At 38.6% G+C, this 27,425-nt stretch overlaps 1 long non-coding RNA gene and 1 pseudogene across 1 annotated transcript; both read right to left on the bottom strand.

The window, feature by feature from the left end:
* LOC124995913 overlaps positions 1-27,425 on the bottom strand; it is a 253,119-nt pseudogene that overhangs the window by 79,951 nt on the left and 145,743 nt on the right.
* LOC125016742 lies at positions 7,339-11,615 on the bottom strand. The gene is made up of 3 exons (XR_007113745.1): positions 11,552-11,615; positions 8,683-8,808; positions 7,339-7,407 (listed from the first exon to the last, which is right to left on the bottom strand). It is a non-coding gene; the product is annotated as an uncharacterized LOC125016742 (long non-coding RNA).

Genomic DNA, 27,425 nt, shown 5'->3' with positions numbered 1-27,425 from the left:
GACATTTCTTCAAAAGAATTCACAGACTGTAAGAATTCTGAACAGTATGAAAAAGTAAAAGTAAAAATCTAATCAACTGCAATGATCCACATATTAATCAGACCTCTGACAGAACTTCATCAACTAGTCTTTATTAGTACTGGAATATAACACTTTTAAAACCAAATGAATTAAGAGAAAGATTGTTGAAGTTAATATTGAAGTTTAGTGAAGTTGTATTATAAAGAATTTGAAATAAGAAACCAAACTAGGTACAGCAATTTACTGTATTTTGATGATATTATATTCTGTGTGAACGATTCTCATGATACTAACTAAACTGAAAAGTGTTGACAACAGTCAAATTGATCTGCATGACTGTATTCATAATATTTGGATGCAGGATGATTTAAATCATCTAACATGTGTAGAAAGACGATGAAAATGCTGTAAAACATGATATAATAATCTGTCACAGTGTTGACAACAGATCCAACACAGGATTGATCTTCTCCTGGTTCTTAGCCTGGTCTGGCGCAGGTTAGCTGCAGAGGATAAATCACCATGGTTACTAGTCCAGGATAAAGTTATCCTGCTTTTGTGAGTTGAGCATAAGTTCATCCAGGATCACCAACATATCCATATTGTGGCAGAATTGGTGCCCTCTGCTCTCTCTGAACCACTTTGTTTTAACATGAACAGCCTAGTTTGATATTTCAAGTTTCTGTTCTTGAGGCTAGAGATGTGTTCTCAGATTCATGAATAAACTCCAGGACGTTCATCTTCTTGGACATTTGATAAGGTTTTCTTTATACTGTAGAGAAACATGATAAATCCTGAACATTTTCTACCATTTAACTGTATGTTCTGTCCTCCAGGTCCCAAAGAGCAGTTCCACCTGACGAGAGGAGGAAGGAGTCTGTTTAAAGCTGTGCTGAGAATTAGCCAGAGACTCCAACACGTTATAAGGCAGCATTTGTCACATCTTAATTAAACTGATAAATGATTTAAACAGAATGAAGTGATGTCAAACTTAGTGTCAGTTTTTCCTCAATAATGACTTCAAACTGCTCAGTAGTGACTCTCAGTACAAACAGAAACAAGAAACTTAGAAACAAAAAACCTTGAAGAAAAACAGTTTCGACTCAAGAAGCAAAACCTCTCAATAGTTCACATCATCCATTGAAGAAAACTCATTTTATCTTCTTCTTCAGATGAAGTCACACTTTAAATTCATATCAGCTTCCATTTTAAGTGTTTATGTTTCTACTTAGATTTCCCATCTTGACAATAAGTTGTGTCATGAAGTTTGTTTAAGCTTCAGATTCTGCTCATTTCTTTCTACAAATGTAACATTTATTTTAATGAGTTAATCTTTCCTCAATGTGTTCCATTGATTCAAAATTGATTTGAAAATGCTGAGATGGAGAAGCAGCCAGAAATAAAAAGCACTACTACCAAGTGGACCAATCACAGCTCTTGTGACATTTATGGGGACTTGCATGTCATGCTATGGTGTTGGGGTCTGTTCTGTCGCCATAGCTACGGTGATTAAGCCTAAATCACTCACACATTTCTGCAAAGTTTGATACAATGCACATGTTGATAAATGCAAAAGTGTATTCTTTATTTAAAAAAAAAAAGAATACGTATGTTTCTAAACATTTACATCCAAATGTTAACTGTTATGTTCATCTGTTGATTGGAGGAAACAAGGAGACTTGTTACATAGAATCTAAAACACTGACGTCATCCTGTAAAAGTCTTTAAACAAACCAACGTTCACATCAAACTTGACTAATCCAATAAAATGGAGCCAAGTGTTTCCAGAGACTTTCTCTGCAGTGTGTGGTTTCTGCAGGAAGATCTGAGTCGTGCTGTTTCTCATCTATAATGTTGCTGTTTGCTGGATTACTGAACTTTATTGAAGGAGTTCAACTGGGAACTATTTCACTGCAGAGAGACCTGGACTCTGTCTCTAGGCCTCCAGGGCTTCAGCTCCTCCCACACCAGCTCACCAGGATCAGGTGGACGTAGACCACCACCTGGACGGATCTGTAAATGTAGTAAATCCAAAGGTCACAGAGTCACAGACAGAAAATAATAATTAGAAAAACTGAAGGAAAAGTAAGAAAATGGAAAATAAAACAACATCAATGAAACATCTACAAAGACTCACATAAACATCCTTTCCAGCCTTGAGTTCCATTGATGGATCAAATGTGGCTGTGATGGGTTCACTATTGTTGATCTGGACTTTTAACTGACGTCCTCCCAGTGGTTTGTCCTGCAGGACGGAAATGAAACACAAGAAGAAGAATGAGACACAGAGACAGGAACAAATGAATGTTGGTGTCTATTAAACCTGTTGAATCAATATTTTGTATGAAAAGAAATGACTCTTAAATCAACATCACCTGATCAGACTTGTTTCTCAGACAGATATAGCAGTCCTTGTCATTAACCACCACATCGATGTCTCCTGACGTCTCCTGTCTGTCTGAGCTGCTGCTGTTCTGTGTTTGTTCAGGTTTGGGAGGAGACGACATCCACAGATTAGTCCTTTCACATCAGTCAGCTTCATGTTCTATCTCTCAATCATTCAGAGAACTTTTCATCATTAAACATAAATGTGATGAGGAGGTAGGACCTAGAACATGAGGAGCTTTAGAAACCACACCATGAGGAGAGAAAAGACTTAAGAGAACATGAGATGAAATGCATATCAAATATTCTAATTATATACATTAACTAGAAAATTCCCTCTGGGAATTTTTGAAGGGGCTATGGGAGCTAATGCCGGGGGTACCGTCTCTCTCAACATGGGAGTTAGCACACTTTTCCAACATTTAGCACAGTTAGCTTACAGTTAGCACAGTTAGCCTCCATTTAGCACAGTTAACCCACATGTCGCACACTTGACCCACATGTCGCACAGTTAGCACACTTAACCCACATTTAGCACAGTTAGCTTACACTTAGCACAGTTAGCCTCCATTTAGCACAGTTAACCCACATGTCGCACACTTGACCCACATGTCGCACAGTTAGCACACTTAACCCACATTTAGCACAGTTAGCATACAGTTAGCGCACTTAACCCACATTTAGCACAGTTAGCATATGGTTAGCACAGTTAGCTTACAGTTAGCACAGTTAGCCTCCATTTAGCACAGTTAACCCACATGTCGCACACTTGACCCACATGTTGCACAGTTAGCACACTTAACCCACATGTCGCACACTTGACCCACATGTCGCACAGTTAGCACACTTAACCCACATTTAGCACAGTTAGCATACAGTTAGCGCACTTAACCCACATTTAGCACAGTTAGCATATGGTTAGCACAGTTAGCTTACAGTTAGCACAGTTAGCCTCCATTTAGCAAAGTTAACCCACATGTCGCACACTTGACCCACATGTCGCACAGTTAGCACACTTAACCCACATTTAGCACAGTTAGCTTACACTTAGCACAGTTAGCCTCCATTTAGCACAGTTAACCCACATGTCGCACACTTGACCCACATGTCGCACAGTTAGCACACTTAACCCACATTTAGCACAGTTAGCATACAGTTAGCGCACTTAACCCATATTTAGCACAGTTAGCATACGGTTAGCACAGTTAGCTTACAGTTAGCACAGTTAACCCACATGTCGCACACTTGACCCACATGTCGCACAGTTAGCACACTTAACCCACATTTAGCACAGTTAGCTTACAGTTAGCACAGTTAGCCCCCATTTAGCACAGTTAACCCACATGTCGCACAGTTAGCACACTTAACCCACATTTAGCACAGTTAGCATACAGTTAGCACACTTAACCCACATTTAGCACAGTTAGCATACGGTTAGCACAGTTAGCTTACAGTTAGCACAGTCAGCCTCCATTTAGCACAATAAACCCACATGTCGCACACTTGACCCACATGTCGCACAGTTAGCACACTTAACCCACATTTAGCACAGTTAGCATACAGTTAGCACACTTAACCCACATTTAGCACAGTTAGCATACAGTTAGCACACTTAACCCACATTCAGCACAGTTAGCTTACAGTTAGCACAGTTAGCCTCCATTTAGCAAAGTTAACCCACATGTCGCACACTTGACCCACATGTTGCACAGTTAGCACACTTAACCCACATTTAGCACAGTTAGTTTACAGTTAGCACAGTTAGCCTCCATTTAGCACAATTAACCCACATGTCGCACACTTGACCCACATGTCGCACAGTTAGCGCACTTAACCCATCTTTAGCACAGTTAGCTCACAGTTAGCACACTTAACTCACATTTAGCACAGTTAGCATACGGTTAGCACAGTTAGCTTACAGTTAGCACAGTTAGCCTCCATTTAGCACAGTTAACCCACATGTCGCACACTTGACCCACATGTCGCACAGTTAGCGCACTTAACCCACATTTAGCACAGTTAGCTTACACTTAGCACAGTTAGCCTCCATTTAGCACAGTTAACCCACATGTCGCACACTTGACCCACATGTCGCACAGTTAGCGCACTTAACCCACATTTAGCACAGTTAGCTTACAGTTAGCACAGTTAGCCTCCATTTAGCACAGTTAAACCCCATGTCGCACACTTGACCCACATGTCACACAGTTAGCCTGTGTGTGAGAGAGTAATGCGCGCACATGTTTGTGTATCCTACTTCTCTTCCTGTGAGTATTTGTAAGTGCAACAACATAAAGGTACCTGTGTGTTTGTGTGTGAGTATAACTGTAATTACAAAGTTACCTGTGTGTGTGAGTGTGTGTGTGTGTTGGTGTGTGTGTGTGTGTGTGTGTGTGTGTTGGTGTGTGTTGTTGTAACATAAATGTGTGGGACACAGGGATCAGCTGCATTAACAGCAGAAACATCAGATTAATGAATTGGTCTCAGATGTGGCTCAGGCCTGAGGGTCAGCGGTTGTCGTGGCAACTCACAGTGGTCGTCAATGACGACAGAAGCGCGCAAAGCCGGGACACAGAAAAGAGCTAGATTTTCCCCCTTTTCACTGGTCTCACATTTGGGCTTACTGTGATAAAACGGTAGCTCCTATCAGAAAAACAAGCAGACCGTGGGCGTCCTAAAGACCTTCCTGAAGACGTCGATATGTTTTTTGTCCTTAAAGCCCGTAAAGATTTTGGACACACTCACGAGTTAAACACAAAGGTCCCTTCTCCTTCTGTAGGAGAGCTGTAGGGCGAGTTATATATCAAAACGTTTTTCGCGTCATCCGTAGCCCCTTCAAACTTTCCCAGAGGAAATTTTCTAGTAAATTATTACAATTAATTATGATAAAAGAGTTTTATGAATAAAATATATATGTTCCAGTATAGACAAATGTTTGACAAAAAGCTATCTTTCTGGTCTTAGTCCACATCCATGTGTTCTTGTAAAAAAGTAAAAAAAAAAAAAAAAGAAAAAAAGTAAAAAAAAAAAAAAAAGAAAATAAATATTGGATGCTATAAAAAAATCACAAATCCAAACATAGGTGAGATGCAAAAACTAAAATCTACACAAGAACACAGGTACATAAGGAAGTATCTCACAAATCTAACAAGCAGAGAGAAGATGTTGACCACCAACATCAACCTCCTTAGAACAAGACAATGATCTGAATATTAAATGAAACAGAAACACATAGAAATGAGAACAAACTAGAATCTGATAGAAACTACTAACCTCTTCCTTCTGTTTGTTGGAACTAGACGACTGAGAAGAATGAAGAGAGATCAGTAAAGGTTATAAATGATGGACATACAGATTCTATCATAGTTCTTATAATGTGATCACTTACCTTAAAAGGCCAGATATACCAGGAAGCAACAGGTTTGTTTTTCTCCAACTGGAAGAATTTATTAAAGTCAAATAAAAAGATTTTATCATCACTGATTCTATTTCTTCTTGTCAGACTAAACAACACATTCAACATTTAACCTGAAGGATGTGTTCATATAAAATTGTTTGATTTAAACAAAACTTTTATATGTGCACGTTTAACTTTCCAGATGTTGTTTTCTTCTGATGAGAATGATGTGTGTGAATAAACTACTTCTCTCTCCATGTCTATGAGCTTGTTCTTCACCTCATCTTTTATCTCCTCCAGCTCTTTGTTTCTAGTCTCCATCGCTTTGTTTCTGGTCTCCAGTTCCTCCTGCAGCTTCTTCTTCTCCTCCTTTAGTTCATTGGCCTGAGTAAAAAGTAGGTGAAGTCCAGATTGTTAACAGTCAGACTCTAACTTGTCCAGAACATATTCTCTATTATCTACTGTGTGGATTTTAAATGCTGTTTATTCCTGTAGTTCTATCATTTGACCTGTAGGTGGAGCATCAGGCTACGGTGTCAGATTGATGCAGAATTCTCAACCACATATGAGTCTATGTCTTTACTGAAACTAATGAGGGGAGCAACACACAAGGAGAAAACAATCATATGATCAGAGGAAAACAGAGACAGGAAGTGAAACAGGACAAGAAACACAAGAAACAAACTCAACTAAACCAACTAATAATGTTCTTAACTTGACACTGTGACATGTTCATGTTTCTAATGTGAACCTCAGACCTGAGATCTGACTCTAAGTTTATTCCCAGTTCTTCCAGTTTCCTGCTGAGTTTCTGTCTCTGGTTTCAGAACCAATGAGCAACACTTCAGTTTTAGAACCATCTCTGCTGTCCACAATCTGATAGAAAATAGAAAAATGATTTGATGATTCTCAGGAGAAAGAGACAAACCTCAGTCTCCAGTTTCCTCTTCAGTGTCTCCACTTCTTTCTCAGCTCTTTCTCTTTTCTTCTTCTCCTCCTCTTTGAGCTTCTTCTTCCACTGAGAGTGAAGTCACATAAAGAGACATGATGAGAAACATTTACTTTGATTGAGGAACATGACAAACTGATTTGGTTCTAAACTACTTCCTTATTATGGAATTAAAAGATGTGGATTCAACATGAACCTCTGTTTCCAGCTCCTTTATTTCTCTCTGATGTTTCTCTTCCTGTTGGTTGATCTGCTTCATTAACTGGTAGAAAGAAGAGATGAAGACAGATTTCATTCCTGATCAGTTCTGTTTAGTGTTTCTCTGAGATGTCATCAAGTCTTGTTCATGATGTTTCCTCTGAGTGGATTTCAATGTTTTCTTTCTCAACTATTTATTGAAGTGAATCAACATTTATGGCATTTATTCTTATTGAAATCAATTAAATAGTTTTTGCCTCATATTTTATTTATAATAAACATTGAATTATGAAGTGCTGCAGGTTGATGTTTCTGTGAGTTGGTTCTTCACCTTCTGTTTTATCTCCTCCATCTCTGTGTTTCTGGTCTCAATCTCTTTGTTTCTGGTCTCCATCTCCTTCTTCAGCTGATGTTTCTCCTCTTGAAGCTTCTTGTTGTCACCAGTTAGTTTTTCCAGCTGAGGAGAGAGAAGACAGAAAGAGGAGATGAGATTAACAACAGACCTCCTTCATGAATGTTCTTTTCTCTTTTCTTCTCATTCAAAGCAGTCAGAGCTTAAAGAAGAAAATCCTATGTGGATACGTAGGTCTGACCAGGATACTTGAACTCCTTCACTTGGGCCACAAACTTAAACCACAGACATTTTTCTTCTTCATCGTCATGAAATCTATTTATTTTTGTAGCATCATTATCAATATTTAACAGCATCACAAGCCAGTGGACTTCAGTGTTGATATTTAAAAAGAAAACTCAAGATCTGCCTTTACAGTTTGACTTTGAACTGAGTCTTAACTATTTATTTATTCATTTGATTATTTTACTTGTTTAGTCATTGGTCTTTTTATTCTCCTGTTGCAGTAATTGTATCTCTTGTTCTATTATTTGCTTCTTAGCATTTTTCATCATTATTTATACTCTGATGTTTCCACTTTGTCCTCTCATGTTTTCTTCCATTTCTGCTAATGTGTAGTTTTTATTTCTTGACTGGTTCTTTCTTCCTGTTGTTGGTTTTCTCAGTCTCTGCTGTTTCCTCTCCTACCATAGAGTTTCCACAGTTCTAGCTCTTCTTTTAATGAATGCTGTTCTTATTCACACATTATTAAGGTGTGTGTCTGTGGTGGTGATAAAACTCTTTGTGCTACATTTTGTATGAAAAGTAATTAAAGTGTGATTGATGGTTTATTGATCAGTGTGTACTGGCTCTAATGTGCCTCTGGCTCTTTAATTGTGATATGAACCTGTTTGCATCATTGACCCTGTGTGTGTATAGGTGTCTATATGTATATGAATTTATACATGTATGTGTATGTATTATTATTTATTCTCACTCATCACATGTATTTAGTCTTTATTCTATGTCTGCAGCGCCATCTATGGGTGAGACATGGTATTTTTACCTGTGGTTCCTCAGCCTGTTCACCAGGTGTGTGATTACCTGATCTACTGAAGACGATTCTATGCTCAGAGTTAAACCCTGAAGAAGACGCATGGGTTGTATCTCAGTGTGTCCCACTGATGTTTTAAACATTTCATCATGAAATAACCATCTCAATAAAGGCTGGAAGGAGATATACAATTAGATTTAAATGTCTTTTTGACCTTGTCTGTTTCTATTTGTTCATGTCAGACTGGTTTAGTTGATCTGAAGGAGGTATTGATATGAAGAATCTACTTTGAATGATGTGTGTGAATAAACTACTTCTCTCTCCATGTCTATGAGCTTGTTCTTCACCTTCTGTTTTAGCTCCTCCAGCTCTTTGTTTCTGGTCTCCAGCTCTTTGTTTCTGGTCCACATCGTCTTCTTCAGCTGATCTTTCTCCTCTTGAAGCTTCTCGTTGTCACCAGTTAGTTTTCCCAGCTGAGGAGAGAAAAGACAGAAAGAGGAGCTGAGATTAACAACAGACCTCCTTCATGAATGTTCTTTTCTCTTTTCTTCTCATTCAAAGCAGTCAGAGGTTAAAGAAGAAAATCCTACGTGGATACGTAGGTCTGACCAGGATACTTGAACTCCTTCACTTGGGCCACAAACTTAAACCACAGACATTTTTCTTCTTCATCCTCATGAAATTTATTTATTTTTCAATTTATTTTTGTAGCATCATCATCAATATTTAACAGCATCACAAGCCAGTAGACTTTAGTATTGATATTTAAAAAGAAAACTCAAGATCTGCCTTTACAGTTTGACTTTGAACTGAGTCTCAACTATTTATTTATTTATTTGATTATTTTACTGCTTTAGTAGTTGGTCTTTTTATTCTCCTGTTGCAGGAGATTACTCGGCCATGCTTTGGAGTAGAGAAATTCTGAAAAGTTTGTACGAGGCACGACAAGTATAGCTTTCTTTTCCACAAAACGGCGTTTCTGTACCTGCTACGGTTTGGTCGCAGTCACAGTTTATGTTTGGGTGAAAAAAGCTGAAAAATATGGTTTAACATGGGACCCTATGGCCGCACTCTAATCGCACTCTAGCCAGAGGATTTTTCTGTTTTAACCGAAATAAAGTGGTTCAAAGTTGTCTGGCGGCCACAAATTTGGAGCTACAGAAATAACAATTATGATAAAAACGTAGGAATTTTTGTTGGCTTTCCGATGGTGTATCTCTGATTCGTGTATGTCCTACGGTTTGGACTCCAGGCCCTTCCGAGCGAGGAGTGCGACCAACATTCTGCCCATCCGCTCCCATGTTAAATAAAGGTCAGATTTGGGGTGAAAAACAGCAAGGCGAGGTGTTCTCTCTCTCGTCACAGCGGCCACAGTTTTGGCCGTACATGCGTGGAACCAACATTAAATCGAAGGGGACCCTCGTCTGATGCTCACAATGTGTTCATTTTCCCCGTACGACCTATCGTTGGGGAGTTATGAACATTTGTTCGGAGGCCAAATCCTAGGGTACAGAGATAGTTACTCCCCACTTACATAAGAACTAAAGTTCTTATATAAACTGTGAGAGAGCAGGGGAGGGGCCGTAACCATGGTTACAAAACCCACACGCACAGAGGAGGAGGGAGGAGCTTATAGTGACAGCATCATATAGGGAGGAGGGGCTAATTAACAACAGGTGTGTACCTGCTCATCATGTTTGCTGCAGTACCTAAGGAGGGAGACTTTCAGTAACACAACAGCTGTGTACCTGCTGACCATCATAATGGAACACTAAGTCACCCACACCGCCAAATCATTACGACCACCTTAGACATGGACAGAGAAGGAGAAGGAGGCCAAATCTCACTCCACAGACACTCCACTGTAGCGAATGACCACCTGCTCCTTCCACACACCTAAATGTGCAGCCAACACTGACCCCACATTAAAATAAGTCATACCAAAACTGAAACATTATGACCACTCAGGCTATTACAACACTATAATGGGGCGGGGACTGTTATTGACCCGACACTAGTAGCACAGCTGCAGTTCTGGACTGTTAACTGACACAATGCTGGATGGAATTATGTTGATGATAAATGTTTTTTGTTATTAACAGCAGAGGTCGTTTGGGTTTCATTATTAGGACAGATTGATGTTTTCATGCAGCAGTGAAGGTAATCAAATGACATGAAGATTAAAACAGTGAATATTCTGCCCTTTAAAAACCTATGTTAAAGTTAGAATATTTGAATAAATTGGTAAAAACTTTTAAAAGTATGTAAGACATTTATTAGAGAGTGATGACGGCTGCACAATTCTGTTTCTGTCTGAAGGTTTTCACCCCAATATTTCCTCCAGTAATGAATAAAAATTGAGAAGAGGAAGAGTTGTCCTATTGCATCCATTACAGTTGGCCAGGCCATTTTTCAAATATGGGCAGAAACTAAGCAAAGTAAAAGGGGAGCAGGGTCCCCAACCAGAGCCTCGTGTTCGCCCCCTGCTGTCAGTGTTCACGATGGCTCCTGAAGGCCAGGAAGGTTCCTCTGCCTGTCCCTTCCCATACAAGCATGTGGAAGAGCAGGGGTCCCAGAACAGAACCATACCACCAAAGATAACATGCAAATAAAGTTTAATTTTGACAAAGTGATTCTGACTGAGCCTCATGTTCTGACATGAAGAAGAATATGCTGCTTGGAGGTGAAGTGCTTCAAACCTACTCTCCTCAGCATCATCATGTGACATTAAGTTTCTTTCTTCACCAGCCACTGTGACTATTTTTTCCCCAAAGTTACTACCCACTCAGCATTTTCACACAAATCTTTCACAAGGTTTTGTTGCCAGGAAATTATGTTTAATGTGAAGGTTAAAGGTGTCTGTGGTGAGCTAAATGTGTGTGATTGCTGAATGTCTCTACTGTTGTTAACAATGAGAATTTCTCCACTGTAGGATGAATGAAGGCGTCTTAAGAAGAAACAAATTAAATCTTTGTGGTTCATGGGATCAGTTAAAAAGTCAAACATCCATGTGTTCTTAGTGATGTTTCTAATGTGAACCTCAGACCTGAGATGTGACTCTAAGTTTATTCCCAGTTCTTCCAGTTTCCTGCTGAGTTTCTGTCTCTGGTTTCAGAACCAATGAGCAACACTTCAGTTTTAGAACCATCTCTGCTGTCCACAATCTGATAGAAAATAGAAAAATGATTTGATGATTCTCAGGAGAAAGAGACAAACCTCAGTCTCCAGTTTCCTCTTCAGTGTCTCCACTTCTTTCTCAGCTCTTTCTCTTTTCTTCTCCTCCTCTTTGAGCTTCTTCTCCCACTGAGAGTGAAGTCACATAAAGAGACATGATGAGAAACATTTACTTTGATTGAGGAACATGACAAACTGATTTGGTTCTAAACTACTTCCTTATTATGAAAGCATTTTACAATTCACTGCATTATTCTTTCGCTCACACAGTCACACTCTGGTGATGGTTAACTACCTCAGTAGCAGTCTTGGGGGTAACGCGCTACAAAATAAACGCGTTACCGTAATATATCACGTTTAGGCAGTAAGGGAGTAATATAACGTGTTACTAACTATATTTTAGTAATATTAATACAGTTACTGAGTCCGGTAACATGTTACAATCCGAGCTGTCACACAGGCGGAGATTTAAAAAAAAACAACACAGGCGCAACAGCCGTAAATAAAGAGGAGAAGAAGAAGACGGTTTAAAATCAACAGAAGATGAAGAAAACTGCAAGATAGCACCAACTGAATGTTTTCTAAGTGGTTATACTCGCACTATTCTGAATTTGTCACAGAAATGGATAAGAACCACTTTATTATCTGGTCAGAGGCCGAGGGAACCGTCTACGGCTAAAAATAGTAAAGTACAAGTAACCTGAACAAACACCTGGAGTTAGAGGCTAAACGACGGCACGAGCAAATCTAAACAATGAAAGCTGTATTTCTCCGGACCAGAGGTGAAGATGTTTGACCCAGGAGAAGTGAGGAGGCTGAGTGTGTCATGGAGGATGTGCTGAATCTTTCTACAGTTGAGTTGCTGGCGTTTAAAAAGCTTGTCAGCAAAATCCCTGTTTCATCAAGTGACAAGGTAAAAACAAACCTCTAATGATATAACGTTGGTCCTATTGTTAAGGTATAAACACACTTCCTCAGACAGTTAATTTAAGATGAGACACTACAGGTGGTGTTAGAGGTGATTCAATGATTGAAAGTTGTTTTAATTTGTTAAGTCAGTTGTGTTTGCAGAGGGATTTTCATGGTTGTTATTGTCACATCATGTCAGAATAATTTAACAGTAACAATAACACATCTCCATGTTTTACAGTACTCATAAATAAGACTGGGTGGTAATGAACAAAGCTCTAAAAAACATGGATAGAAATATATAAAGTTATGAGTCAATAGAGATTAGTGTCTCAGTGTCTGAGGAAAAATCATTCACGGAAGAAAAACTTTAAAACTTTGCAGTGTAAATTTCAGTTCATATACTTGTAGCAGATTAAAAGAATAAGGTGAAAATAATAAAAGGACTATTCAGCATGAAAAAATATTGTGCACCTTCATTTTGTAATGTCTTGTAAATATTTATTTTGGTGAAAGTAACTAAAAAGTAATAAGTAACTTATTACTTTACACAGAAGGTGATATTGTAAAGAAACTTATTACTTTCAAATGCAAGTAACTTGTAATATAAAATATATTACATTTTGTAAGTAACTTGCCCAACACTGCTCAGTCACAGCTCCCTGGACACTCACAACCACACACCAGTGGAGTTCCCACTGGGGACGAGGTGGGTTAAGTGTTATGCCAAAGGACACAATGGACCAACTATGGACAGGGCAGAACCGAACCACCAACTTTTCAGTATTTCAGTTTGTACTATTTTTATTCAGATTTTTTTCACTTTGTCCTCTTATGATTTATTCCATTTCTGCTGATCTAAAGATTTTATGTTTTTATGAACCAAACTGATTTGGTTCTAAACTACTTCCTTATTATGGAATTAAAAGATCTGGATTCAACATGAACCTCTGTTTCCAGCTCCTTTGTTTCTCTCTTCATGGTTGAGCTTTTTCTTAAACTGGGATGAAGAAGAATATCTGTATTATTAGTTTGTTCGTGTGTTTGTAGTGTCTGTTATTTGGAGGAATTTAATTAATATTTAAGTGTTTTGTTTAAATGTGGTGTCATTTATATGTGTGCCTTTAACGCCTGGAGTGTCTGCAAAATTTTGATAAAGACTCTTGATTCTTGATTTATTGTTTTAGATTTACGTGAACTAAATATTTATCTGTGCATTTTATCATGTAATAAACAATTGAGTAAAAAGTGCTGATGTTCTTTTAGTATGTAACCCCAAACCTCCAAACCTATGAGCTTGTTCTTCACCTCATCTTTTATCTCCTCCATCTCTTTGTTTCTGGTCTCCATCTCCTCCTGCAGCTTCTTCTTCTCCTCCTTTCGTTCATTGACCTGAGAGGAGGAGAAAACCTGCAGTTGTATAATTTCACCAGTAGATGGAGCAAAGTCACAGTTGAGTCTGAAAGTGTCAGTGTTGTCAAATCACAAACTGTACAAAAATGTGTGTCATGGCAGCTTCTTTAAAGTGAAGCATGTGACTGGATGAAGCATAGGTGAAGTCCTGTATTCTCCATGTTAGGAAATAGGAATTGTGCCAAACTAAAATGCAAAACTACTAAGAAAATAGACAACTAAGTACAGTGTATCATTCAACATTTCTGTGTGTGTGTTGGGGGTAGAGTATAGCATCAGCAGAGAGTCTGGATCAAAACTCAAACAGTCAGTTTGATATGTACGATGATGGAAAAAAGTTTTCAGACACCCCATGCATTTGTGAGATACTGCATTAAGAATCACTCTTCAAGTGTAATTTCTTTTAGTACAGCCGCAGACAAAACACTAAACAAAACCTAAAACCTAAAAAGTATTGGTTCCATAAAAATACATAAGAAATGTTGAGTATTGTGTCATTTGGTTCCAGTGATCCACTAATGAAGGCTGTACTTTTAATTAAAAGACACATTTGTCTGTTGCCGTGTTTCATATCTATATAAAGAGACAACAACGACTAAAACAAGGAACCTAACGCATGAAGCACGACTGAAGATACAGATTTTCAGCCAGGAAGGGAACAGCTGCCACCAGATCACCAGGAAGTGCAGATGCAGTCCTTCATCAGTTGGATCAACTCTGCAGAAATACAGATGAACCAAAAGCTTGGAAGACAAACCAAGATCTGGGCGTCCAACGGTTTCTTCAGCAAAAAAATGACCTCATCCTGATCCATATTTACAGGACGATGGGAAGTGGGAGAACATTCTGTGGTCAGATGAGTCCAGTTTCCACCTTTATCTTCCTCCTGCTAATGTGAGGGCACATAGAAGACCAGGCCAAGCATCATCTCCAGCATCTACAGTAGCTACTGTCAAACATGGTGGAGGCAGCATCATGGTTTGATGAATGAGTGCTGCTGGTGTTGCTCATCTCACCGTCTGTGATGGCTCAGCGAACTCTGACAGATATCGAGCCATTCTTCAAAACCACATGCTTCCTTCTCCACGCGCTCTGTTCCGTCAAGGTCCAAACTGGATGTTTCAACAAGATAATGCTCCTTATATCCAGTCACCAGCCTATGCACCCACACCTTTAAAAACACAAAAGAGATTTTCCACAAAAATATATAAACCATCACATCATCAAATTATTATTTAGTCCTCCTGCCATTAGCAGCAGTAGAGCTCTAATTCTACTCCATGTTCCTCATGAGCCTTTCACACTGTTGAGAGATAATCTTGTCCCATTCTTTTAATTCTTCAAAATCCTTTGGTTTGGGCTTTGAACCGGACCTTTTGATAGATTTGTGGAAGGAATCATGTGGGTTTGAAGAATGGCTCAATATATGTCAGAGTTCAATGTTCCATCACAGACAGTGAGATGAGCAACACCAGCAGCACTGATGCATCCCTCAAACCTCCACCATGTTTGACAGTAGCTACTGTAGATGCTGGAGATAATGCTTGGCCTGGCCTTCTGCGTAGCATCACATGAGGGAAATAAAACTGTGAATCTGTATCTTCCTGCATTTGGTTCCTTATTTTAGCCATTGTTGTCTCACACACGAAGCACGGCAACAGAAAAATGTCTTTTAATGATAAACACAGCCTTCATTAGTGGATCACTGGAACCAAAATGACACAATTGTCAGGATTGAGTGTTGAGGTGAGGACCCAAAATGCAGGACTAAAGATGAGGAGGAAGGGGAAAAGGGTTCTTAATGAAAACAAAGGGGAAACAAAAAGCGCTGCGGAAGGCAGGTAATGCAGAACTCAATAAGGCAAGCACACACAAGTGGAAAGCAACACATGGAACACATCAGGAAAGTAACACAACGATGCAACAAGGAACAAAGAAAAAGCAGGGCTATACATACAGGAGAGGGCTCAGGGATGACAAGACACAGGTGAGATCAATCAGGGAAAACCGAAGGAGAGAAACCAATGAGTAATCAACGGAAACACAACAGGAAATCCAGAAACTTAACAATATATAACAGCAAACACAAAACATGACACAGACAGACATGACAAAAACACAAGGAGGCACCACAGACAGGAAGTTACAAAACTTGACAAAACAATACGGAAAACTGAAACATGATACAAGACATAATCATGACAACAACACTTTGTTTTTTGGTTTCTCTTTATGGAACCAGTCATTTTTAAGGTTATGATGGCTGTTAGGATTTGTTTAGTATTCTGTCTGAGATTGTACTAAAATAAATTGCTCTTGAAGACCTATGCATGATTCTTGCAATATTTTACAAATGCATGGGGTGTCCGAAAACTTTTTCCCACCTCCGTATATGTGAATATATATTTTTGAGTGTATGTATGTATACACATAAATGTAAGAAAAAGAGTTTTGAGTATTAGTGGTTGGTGTGTGTTTTTATCTACATGTTTCTCCATCTCTTCAGTCTTGTTCTTCAGTTCTTCTTTGGTTTTCTGCAGCTCTTCTTCAATCTTCTCATATTTCTCTGTCAGCTATCAGACAGACAGATGGATGATGATCAGTCAGCAGGTTTACTGATCAAACTTTCTTCAAACTCATCAATATAAAACTTTAATCTTTTACTTCTTGTCTCTTACATCTTTAGTTTCTCCTAAAAGTTTCTCCTTCTCAGCTTCATCACTGGATCTTTTCTTGGTTTCTGTGGAAAATCAAAGCAGCTGAATTCAACTAGAAAAGACGTTTGCTGGTGTTTTACATCATTAATGTGGTGACTCATCTGTAACTTACCAGTTCTATTTTGTCTCCACAAAAAGAAGACACATGCTAAAATAACCATGATGCTAACAACTAAGCTAACAACCAAACCAGTGTTGTTGGGAACAGCAGAACTGAAGAAATCGTCTGAAATGAAAACACACAGTTACATGATATTTCTACACGATCACACACAAACTGTGTCAAACTAAAATCATGTCATGGTCCGTTCTCTAAGTGTGTTCTACCTGGAACATGTATGTGAGCCTCTCTGGTCTGGTGGATGTCGTTCTGTTGGACTCTACAGGTGAAGCTGTTGTTGTGTCTCTTGTCCACAGTCACTCTGCTGCTGACAGTATAGAGGTCATCAGGACCTCTGACTGTCTCTGGAGGTCCAGCAGAGAGCAGGTTTCCCTCAGCGTCCAGCCACAACACCTCAGGCTCTGGATACCAGCCTCTGGATTCACACTGTAACACCACTCCTCCTCTGTCTCTGTCCATCCCTGATAAACTGATGACGGGTGAGGAGACAGGAGCTGATGCTGAGAAAAAGAAACATGTTTTTTAGGTTTGTATATTCCACAGAAACATTTATTTTCTTCTTACACCCGAAGCAATTGTCAGTATTTCTCTGTCATGTGTTTTGTATAACTTTTATTATTTAGCCTTTCTCATAACACCCTCCAATAGATAGATAGAACTTGTTTCGCGTAATGGTGATGACAGTCTCATTTATCATCTGTTGGTCAGTGTGTTCAACAAAGCAATTAAGATACAAGCCGCCCAATACAAGCCGCCCAATTCCATTGGTTGTCATGGGGAATGGGAATCACTGACCAACAAGACTTGCACTGGTTATTAACATGGACATGTGACGGTGAAGACGACAATCTGCTGCCATGGCAAAGAATAAAACATAGAAACATAACAATAATTTGGTTTAAATGTTTGGGCATCGTCATGTTTGGAGATCAACCAACTATCTATCTATCTATCTATCTATCTATCTATCTATCTATCTATCTATCTATCTATCTATCTATCTATCTATCTATCTATCTATCTATCTATCTATCTATCTATCTATCTAATTAACATGTACATCATGTCTTCACTCACCAACTCGTAGCTGAACCAAAGTCTGCTTCCCCAGTGCTGGAATAAAACATCTGTATTTTCCCTCATCAGAGAGTTTTACTTTGGAGAGTTTCAGTGAAATGTTTCCTTTCGTCAGCTCATCAATGAACAGAGATGTTCTCCCCTCAAATGATTCATGCTTTTTATCCACGAGTTCTTCACGATAACGCCTCACGTGGACAAATCTGGGGTTGAGATCAGGTCTCGTCCACTCCACCGTCAAGTCAGTGGCGTCTTCAGCAGGCTGCAGGTAACATGGTAAAACCACATCTTCACCAAGAGTTGCTACTATTGGCTGAGATGAACCGATCAGTTCAGGCTGAACTGGAAAACAGAGAGAGTCTGTTTAAAGTGTGAAGTTAATTAATTTCATGTCCTCAAATAAGAATTTAACTTTTTATTTCTGCAGACTTGATCGTGACTAAACTATTTAACAGAATCTGAAGCACCTGATATAATCTGTAGACATCATTTAACTTTTTCTCATGTTAAAACGAAAACTAAATGTTGCAAAAATCAGCCATATCGAAAAATCACAATTTAAATCGAATCAGCAGAAAAAATGTAAAAGAATTGCATATCGTCCCAACCCTAGTTGTCTGTGTGTCTGTCATGTACATCATGTCTTCACTCACCAACTCGTAGCTCAACATAAGTCTCCTTCCCCAGTGCTGGAATAAAACATCTGTATTTTCCCTCATCTGAGAGTTTCACTTTGGAGAGTTTCAGTGAAATGTTTCCTTTAGTCAGCTCATTAATGAACAGAGATGTTCTCCCCTTAAATGATTCATGCTTTTTATCCACGAGTTCTTCACGATAACGCCTCACGTGAACAAATCTGGGGTTGAGATCAGGTCTCGTCCACTCCACCGTCAAGTCAGTGGCATCTTCAGCAGGCTGCAGGTAACATGGTAAAGCCACATCTCCACCAAGAGTTGCTACTATTGGCTGAGATGAACCAATCAGTTCAGACTGACCTGGAAATCAGAAAGAGACTGTTTAAAGTGTGAAGTTTCATTCAATAAAACCACTGATCTCTGTAGACTTGATCATGAAAAAAATATTTGACAGAATCTGAAGCACCTGTGTCAGTTTGTGAAAGTTTTCTCCACATTATTAAATCATACAATGAATAAACAGACAGGAATGTTGTGCTTGGGTCATTTATCTTTAATTAAAAATAACTGAGCGTCCAATTTACCTTGGCAGACATGTGAGAGGAAAAGATGTAAAACCAACACAGTGAGAGTTGAGAGGTGAAAGGTACGGTGCAGTTCATCCATCTGGAAAAGAATCACAGGGCTCTGAAAGATAAGTGACAAGAAAATGAAGATAACTGGGTTAAAAAGCTATGGATTTGAACAGATCAGCCATTAAAACCACTGAGAGGAGAAATTCACTGAACATATAGTGATAATTAATTGTTCTGCTGGGAAACTCTTGGACCTGGCATTCATTTGGATGTTACTGAGACATGTACTTCCCAACTAGACCAGACCAGACAGGGCAACCCTAAACCATAGCAATGACAGTCCTTGATGGCAGCAGACACCCAGGAGGACGCAGCCTAACACAGACACACACACAAAATGCTTTAACAACAACAAAGAAAAAGTACAAGGTTTTGACCTGGCCTCCAAATTCACTAGATCCCAAACGGATCAAGTATTAGTGGGATGATCCACAGAGGCCCCGCCCTCTCAGAGGCCACCATTTGAATGTCATTTCAGGAACATTATTCATCATTCATTAACCAGTAATCTAAACAGCACTCATGTTAGCTAGACTAAAGAACTGTAGACGAGGTCCATCACAAAATCATAACCATAACCATAGGGCTAACCCTAGCCATGGGGCTAACCCTAACTATGAAGCTAGTCTCTAAACCTAGACACAACAAATATGAAAGGAAAATTAATCAAGATGCATTTCAAGTTTCAGAGCTGAGGTTTATTGGTGAAGAGTTGGACTAAAAAAAACAGGTAGATGAGTCATCCTACAGCAGGTGTAGCATCCACACATTCAGGTGAACTGTCAACCAGGGTTTATAAAGGGAAGTAGATTCACCACCAGAGAAGTCAACCACCACTTTACTCTATTGCATCACACACAAACAAACAGAACAACTTAACTACAGTCGACCAAATGTTGAAACCCACTCATTAACTAACAACCAGCATTTACTGCAGCACCATCACTCACAGCAACGTAGCAGCTACGATCCACCAATAAATACATTTATATATCAGTCAACTAAAGTCAGACTTTGACCATAAATCTAATGCAAGCCAAAGATGAATACGAGTCAAATGTGATAAAATAGATTTAATAGTAATTAAAATCATGTAAAAGCCTGATTAAAAAGATGAGTCTCAACAGTCTCTGAGGCCCTCAGGTTCTCCAGCTGTTCCACAGTCAGTGGCCATAATAACTTACTACCACCTCCTTGTGTCTTTTACCTCTAACTTGTGGTATTGTCAAAAGGCCGGTGCTGGAGGACCTCAGGGTTTGTGAAGGTTGATACAGTAAAAGTAAGTTAGGAAAGTGAAATGGCCCAAGACCCTTAAGACATTTAAAATCTACTAAAAGGACCTTAAAATCGATCCTGAAACGCACAGTGGAGCCATTTTAAAACTGGTGGAATGTGTTCCCGCACTCTGGTGCTCGTCAGCACTTGTGTGGCTGAATTTTGTCAAAGTTGTAGATTGGAAATGGTCTTTTTATGAAGACCAGAGAGCAGAGCATTACAATAATCCAGACGACAGGAGAAAAAGGAGACTGTGGATATATTCTTAAAATGGTAGAAATAACTCTTTGTTAGCTATCCATAAACAACCATTCATTCTTACCTTGTTGGTCACAGTCCCTCTACAAATCCTGTGTCAGGTAACAACTGGATAGAGAATAACAAGATGATAAAGTTTTGAGAGTAAAGGTTGCAAAGTAATAAAACACACAGCAAGTCACCCATTAACAGACTGTATGAGTTATGACATGTCCTACTTTCACTTTTGGTTACGTTAGATTACATTACATTAAACTTTATTGTCTTAGCATATAAAACAGATACATGTACAACAAACCAGGAATGGAAATAACAGAAGACAATAATAAAGTATTATATTATCCATATTATATAAAATATCTAATATATAAATTGCTATATGCATTACAGACAATCTGTATCGGTGGTTTATTGTGAATTCTGCCACTGTGTGTTCAGCACAAACACAGGATTGAAATTGTGTTACTCTTAGACCCATGGAGCAACAATTTAAAGACAAAATACATGAACATCTTAGATAAAAGAAAAGAACTCAAGAAATACAAAAACTAAGGCGCAGTGAAAGTTGAAGTGAGTCCAACGCGCCATAAAGTGACTGATGCAGGCCCTGAGTTCGAGGGTTATCGATCTACATTATATATATATAGAGTTAGGCTTACATAGACTTAGACTTAGACTTAGACAGACTTTAATGATCCACAGGGGAAATAAGTTTGTCACAGTAGCTTTGTTATACATAAAAATAAACATAAATAAATAAAAATAAAATAAAAATTATTAGTATCTAGTAAAATAAACAGTGTCAAGACAAATTTACAAAATTACCATCATGAACAAAGGTAATTGGCAAAATCTGATGCCTGTGGTCCTATGAACCACGTCTCCAAGCACTTCTCATAACACACTCCCTCTGGGTCCCATTCTGCTGCCAAAGACCTCAGGCACCGCCGACCCGAACCTTCTTCTCCGCTCCTCCACCTCCAACTCCTCAGCCTGACATCCTCAGCAATTCTTCTGAAGTTCAGCAGGAACCTCAGGCCTCACTCCGGGCAGCTCAGGGGACATGGACAGCGTTAGCAGCCGATCTCTGGGACAAACCACCGCACACAACGGCCACTGCACCGAACTCGACAACCAACGACACAACCAAAAACACAAAGTCCATAAAAACAAAATAAAATACATCACAAAAAGACAAGACGACCTAAAACCATTTTGACTGGTTCAAATCATGGAAAAACAATAACAAATCAGAAAAAAAAAAAAAAAAAAAAAAAAAACATTAACACACTGAGATTAACATAAAAGGTTAACATCACGGAGCCACTGGTGACATGCAGCCACTATTTCAGGTGCATTTTCCAACGAAAAAACAAGCAAACAACAACAACAACAACAACAACAAAAAACATCTGAAAATGGACAAAGTGACAGATTTCCTGTGGAGTTTAGTCCATTGATCAAAGAGATTTTCTCTACATCTTAGTGGATTAAATATGGCTACCAATCTTTGTACATGTGTCTTAAAGGTAGGCTGTGGGCTTCATCAAAATGCCCATACCTGTTAAACTGTTGTTAGTGATCTTCAATGTTTTTCAGGCCAAGGACCCCAACGCTGATGCAGAGATTAAGATTAATTTCAAACATGTGCAACAGTCAGAGTGGCCATGCAACTGCTGTAAATGGAAACACAGCTACCTTTTACACATATGCACCTGCTAATATTTCACCTGGGGACTGAGTAGGCTCTTGGCCAATAGTGAGGAACCTGGCAGAGCCAGAGTGTAAAATGTGGTTCGGTTCAACTGCTCTGAAACACTGGAATGATACAAATTTATGGAACCATGGAGGAAACAACCTCAGGGGTGGGGACATTTTCAAATAAGGTACATTAAATGTCCAAAGATTCAAGCCTTATTGTCAGCTCACTGGACGATGCACATATCCCTACACCCAAACTAGTTCAACCAGTCCAAACTAGTTCAAATACTTTGTGGTAACACTAGCATCTCCTGAAGAAATATGACACAAGAGACTGAAACCATCCACCGTGAATTATTTTAAATATAAATATCTGAGTAACACAAGGCTACCCAGTGTACCCCAAACACAATCAAAACACATAATTTAAACTATCTGTAAATTACATCCACAGCCTCATTGAACCCTGTGAGTATTTGCTCTGTCCAGTGGGTAATTTGGGATCAGTAATTAAAGATCCATTCCAAATTCTTAAGAATTATTAAGAAAAAATATTTATTATAGGGCAAGGAAGAAAAACAATAAACACATGAAAAATGAAATTAGATTTCAGCTTTATTTAAGTATTTTCACCAGTGAACTTTCAATAGAACCATCCAAAAGGCTTCAAAGCTTCATAGAGCCTTGTTTGGTCATCATTAGTGATGATCCTCTGATACATGTGGTAGCTCATGAAGCAGTTGTATCGAAGCGCTGATGTTACACATTAACTGTGTTTGGAAGCTGTGGTGAATCGTGAAAACCGCATGATAAATAGATGATACTCGACATACTCATTTGAAATCAGATCACATTTACCATCTGGTGTACTGAACACAAACTGGAAAATACCAAACCACACTAATAAAGGTTTAATTTCACACACTGGCAGGATGGACAGCTCCCTCTGCTTCCTCAAACACTGGTAAACCTTTACTGTAACGTAATACTACAAAAATGTGTATTTAACTAAACAAAAGATGAATCAATAAGGGTATACATATTTCTTCAATTATCATACTATGTCAACATTGTACAACTGTACAGAGACGTCCAGAGGTCCAGGTCCAACCTGTAGCTGTAATCATCAACAGGGACTGTGGGGACAGTTCAGACCTGAGTACCAGGGTCTACAACTGGATCAAAAACTGGACCAGTCAGCTGTTTCCTCAGGAGGTTCAGGTCCTTTAACGTCTGCTGAAGCTGCTGCTGTAGATGTTTGATCAGACTGTTGTTGCTAGAGTTCTCTTGTATGTTGTGATGTTCTGGGGAGGCAGCAGTAAGAAGGAGGGATGACTCTGGGCTAGGAGGAGAGCTGGAGTCCATGACGTCAGTGGTAGAGGAAAAGACTTAGAACAAACTCTGGAACAATGTCCACCACCATGATCAGACAGAGAAGATCATTCAGTAACAGGATGCTGTAAGAAATGTGTACACAGACACACATTTCCTGTCTCTCTGCAATGATGCTACTGGATACCTAATCAATAACATATCTATGGTTGAGTTTGGTACAGAGGAGATTTTCAAACCAACGTTCACATCAAACTTGACTAATACAAAAAAAAATGTGGTTTCTGCAGGAAGATCTGAGTCGTGCTGTTTCTCATCTATAATGTTGCTGTTTGCTGGATTACTGAACTTTATTGAAGAAGTTATATTTGAGTGTAATATTTGAGCTCAGACATTTTGGACAGTTGAATTGTAAGTTGTTTTTTGTTTTTTTGTTGTTGTTGTTGTTGTTTTGTATTCTGTTGTATTCTGCCTGTGCAACACAAGTTCCTTCACAGGATCAGTAAATCTATTTACATATATACTTATGTATCCCTTAAACAATATTATTTGGTGACACTACATTCATTCCCATTACTATGCGGATCACACCAAGCATTAACCAAAACCCACAGCTGAATCTATACCAAGTTGTCTCTGAAGGTTCTCCTCTTGTGTGGAACCAACTCCCAGTTTAGGTTTGAGAAGCAGACATCCTACTCTAGTTTTAAGGTTTTGAAACTTTTTGAAGAAGCTTATACCAAGGCTTACATATCCTACTATAGGCTGTTGTTGAAATTAGAACTATAATAAATAATTCAACAAACAATAAAATCTGATATTTCTTTAAATGAGGAAAAGAAGAACCTTGATGTTCAGTTTCCTCCTCAGCTCCTCCAGTTCTTTCTCAGCCGTTTCTCTTTTCATCTCCTCCTCTTTGAGCTTCTTCTCCTACTGAGACATAAAGAGACATGAATGAGAAACATTTACTTTTATCGAAGGAACTAATCAGTCTTTGGTTGTAAAATAATTTCAAACTGACTGATTTATGATTTGTAAAGATTTGCTTGACAAGATGAACCTCTTTGTTCTTGTTTGTAACCTCCTCTATTTCCTTCAGATAATTTTCTTCCTGGTGTTCCTTTGTTTGTTTTTTAAGATACAGGCAGTAAAACTTTTATAAAAGAGAATCTGGTCTTTCAGTTTTTATTTTTTGTTTGTTTGTTTTTTTAAGACAGTGCCAGTAAGAGAGACGGTTGGTCGGATTCATTTTTGTGGAATACGTCAACGCATGTTAGACACTATTAAGATCATTAAGTCCAAACATCAATAGTGAGGCAATTCATTAAACAGACCCCAAGAGACACTTGTTAACAATGTCCTCCTGCTGAGGGCAGTGATACCACTAGTAAAAACTGACCATATCTGAACAGAAGAAGCTGCAGGTAAGTTTATGAGAGAGGAACTCAGCAGAGACTCAAGAGCAGGTGCTAATGGAAAATGGGATGATAATGGCAGTTTGTTTCTACACATATAAAACTCTAAAACTAAACCAGATGGATTTCTATTAACATTCTGCTCTGAGTGTGTGGAAACATCCTTTAACAGTGATTAGCATCATCTTTCCCAGTGATATTCTATTAAAACATGTTTAAAAATGTATAAGACAAGTTCTTTAATTCATCGTCTTGATTGATAGATTAATCCAAAGAAAAAGTTATATTTTGTAGCAGTCCTAGTTTATTTACTAAATGTTGTATCTGTTCATACAGCAGTGTATTCTAGTTGTAACTCTTATTGTCTTACACAGACAGACCTTTCTATCCATAGTGATTTATCACTGGACAATGATCAGGATGATGGCAAAATAAGATCATGTGAGAACGTCCCTGTTGGACAGAAAATGTTGCCAACATATTTGTGTGTTTACGTGTCTCTTAGTCTGATCCAGAGCTACAGTTTTTTTCTCCAGTTCAACTCTTTGGTTTTCCAGTTCTTCACTGATCTCCTTCCGCTTCATTTCAGCTTCCTGTTGGTGGATCTCCTGGTAACAAACAGAAGGAAGATGTCGACCATCAAAATCAACCTCCTCATAACACACAGATGATGTGAAGAATAAAATAGAAACAATTGTGTGGCTGGAAAAGTAAAACCAAGAAAATAAAAAAGGTGACAAAAAAACAACAATTTTGTGTAAAAAAAAAAAAAAGTCAAAAGCTTGAAAACCGACAAGTTACATCAATTTAGTACAGTGTGTACATCAAACAAATTAAATATAAATATCATAGTTGTACCTTTAATTATTCCAGCAAATGAATCATTCTTATATGAATGAGTTATAAAAGTCAGTGAACCCTAGCTTTCAGTCCTTGTGCAGCAACAACATCAACTAAATGTTTGTGGTAACAGCTGATCAGTGTCTACAGCAGCTTGGAGGAATTTGATCCCATTCCTCAGAACAGAACCACTTCAATTCTGAGATGTTGGTGGTTTCCTCTCATCAACTGACGCTACAACATTTCTGTTGGATTAAGGTCAGGACTTTGACTTTCATCTGGTTCTTCTGTAGAACCACTTGTGTTCTTGGGCTTGTTGTCTTGATTCATGACACAGTTTCTTTTCACATTCAGTTCATGGACACATGTCGTGAAATTAGATTTTTTGAGTGATTTTTATGCAAAAAATTCTAAGGGATACAAATAGTACTACTCTTAAAATGTAGTAGATACTGCACTTTAATCCAGTATCCACATGGAACTAATGGAGAAATGAGACATCGGTGAAAGTAATGATGGAGGAGCAAACAATCGGATGTTAGATCTGATGTTAACTCACAGCCACGGGGTAAATGTGTCAAAAATAAACCTGGAAACTTCAGGAAAACCAGACCAGTTCTGAGAAAATACTAAAGTCAATGACACAAACCTCCTGCTTCACTGACTCCACTTCCTTCTTCTGCTGCTTGTTGGGATTTGATGACAGCTGAGATGGATGAGGAGAGAGATCAGATATCATCTTTACAAATGATGGACATTCAGATTATGTTAGTGCGGTGATGATGTGACCATTTAGCCAAGAAAACAAGGGATTCTTGGAAGCAGCCACTTGGTTTTCCAATTTTAAGAAGAAAAAAAAAGAAACTTTTAGATGAATTTCTGTCCTGACTTGTGTCTGTTTCCATTTCAAGTCAAAATTGAGTCTTAAGGAGGAGATCTGCAGTTTTTCTGAATGTTGTTGGTTGCGATGCAGCACATGTGTGTGTTCCTATACAATTTCTCCATGTCTATGAGCTTGTTCCTGTCACCTCAGCTTTTATTTTCTGCAGTAGTTCCTTCTCCTCTCCAAGCTTCTTGTTATCAGCCATCAGTTTATCCACCTGAGGAGAAATGAGATGATGATGAGATGTTTAACAATAGGATGCAAATAAATACACTAAATAAATAACGTGTATTTTATGTGAGTGCATGCAGTTCAGTACTTAGCCTTGAATACATAAAATAGTGATTTAAAAACAGGGAACTGAGACTATGTGATATTACTTCTTCAGTCTTGTTCTTCAGTTCTTCTTTGGTTTTCTGCAGCTCTTCTTCAATCTTCTTATATTTCTCTGTCAGCTATCAGACAGACAGATGGATGATCAGTCAGCAGGTTTACTGATCAGACTTTCTTCAAAGTGATCAATCTAAACCTTTAATCTTTTACTTCTTGTCTCTTACATCTTTAGTTTCTCCTAAAAGCTTCATCTTCACTGTTTCCTCTACCAGGAGCTTTTCTTCTCTTTCAGCTTCATCTCTGGATCTTTTCTTGGTTTCTGTGTAAAATCAAAGCAGCTGAATTCAACTAGAAAAGACGTTTGCTGGTGTT

The sequence above is a fragment of the Mugil cephalus genome, chromosome 1, assembly GCF_022458985.1.
Source record: "Mugil cephalus isolate CIBA_MC_2020 chromosome 1, CIBA_Mcephalus_1.1, whole genome shotgun sequence".
Lineage (NCBI taxonomy): Eukaryota > Metazoa > Chordata > Actinopteri > Mugiliformes > Mugilidae > Mugil > Mugil cephalus.
The sequence above is the reverse complement of the archived record's forward strand: the minus strand, read 5'-3'. Positions and strand labels throughout refer to the sequence as shown.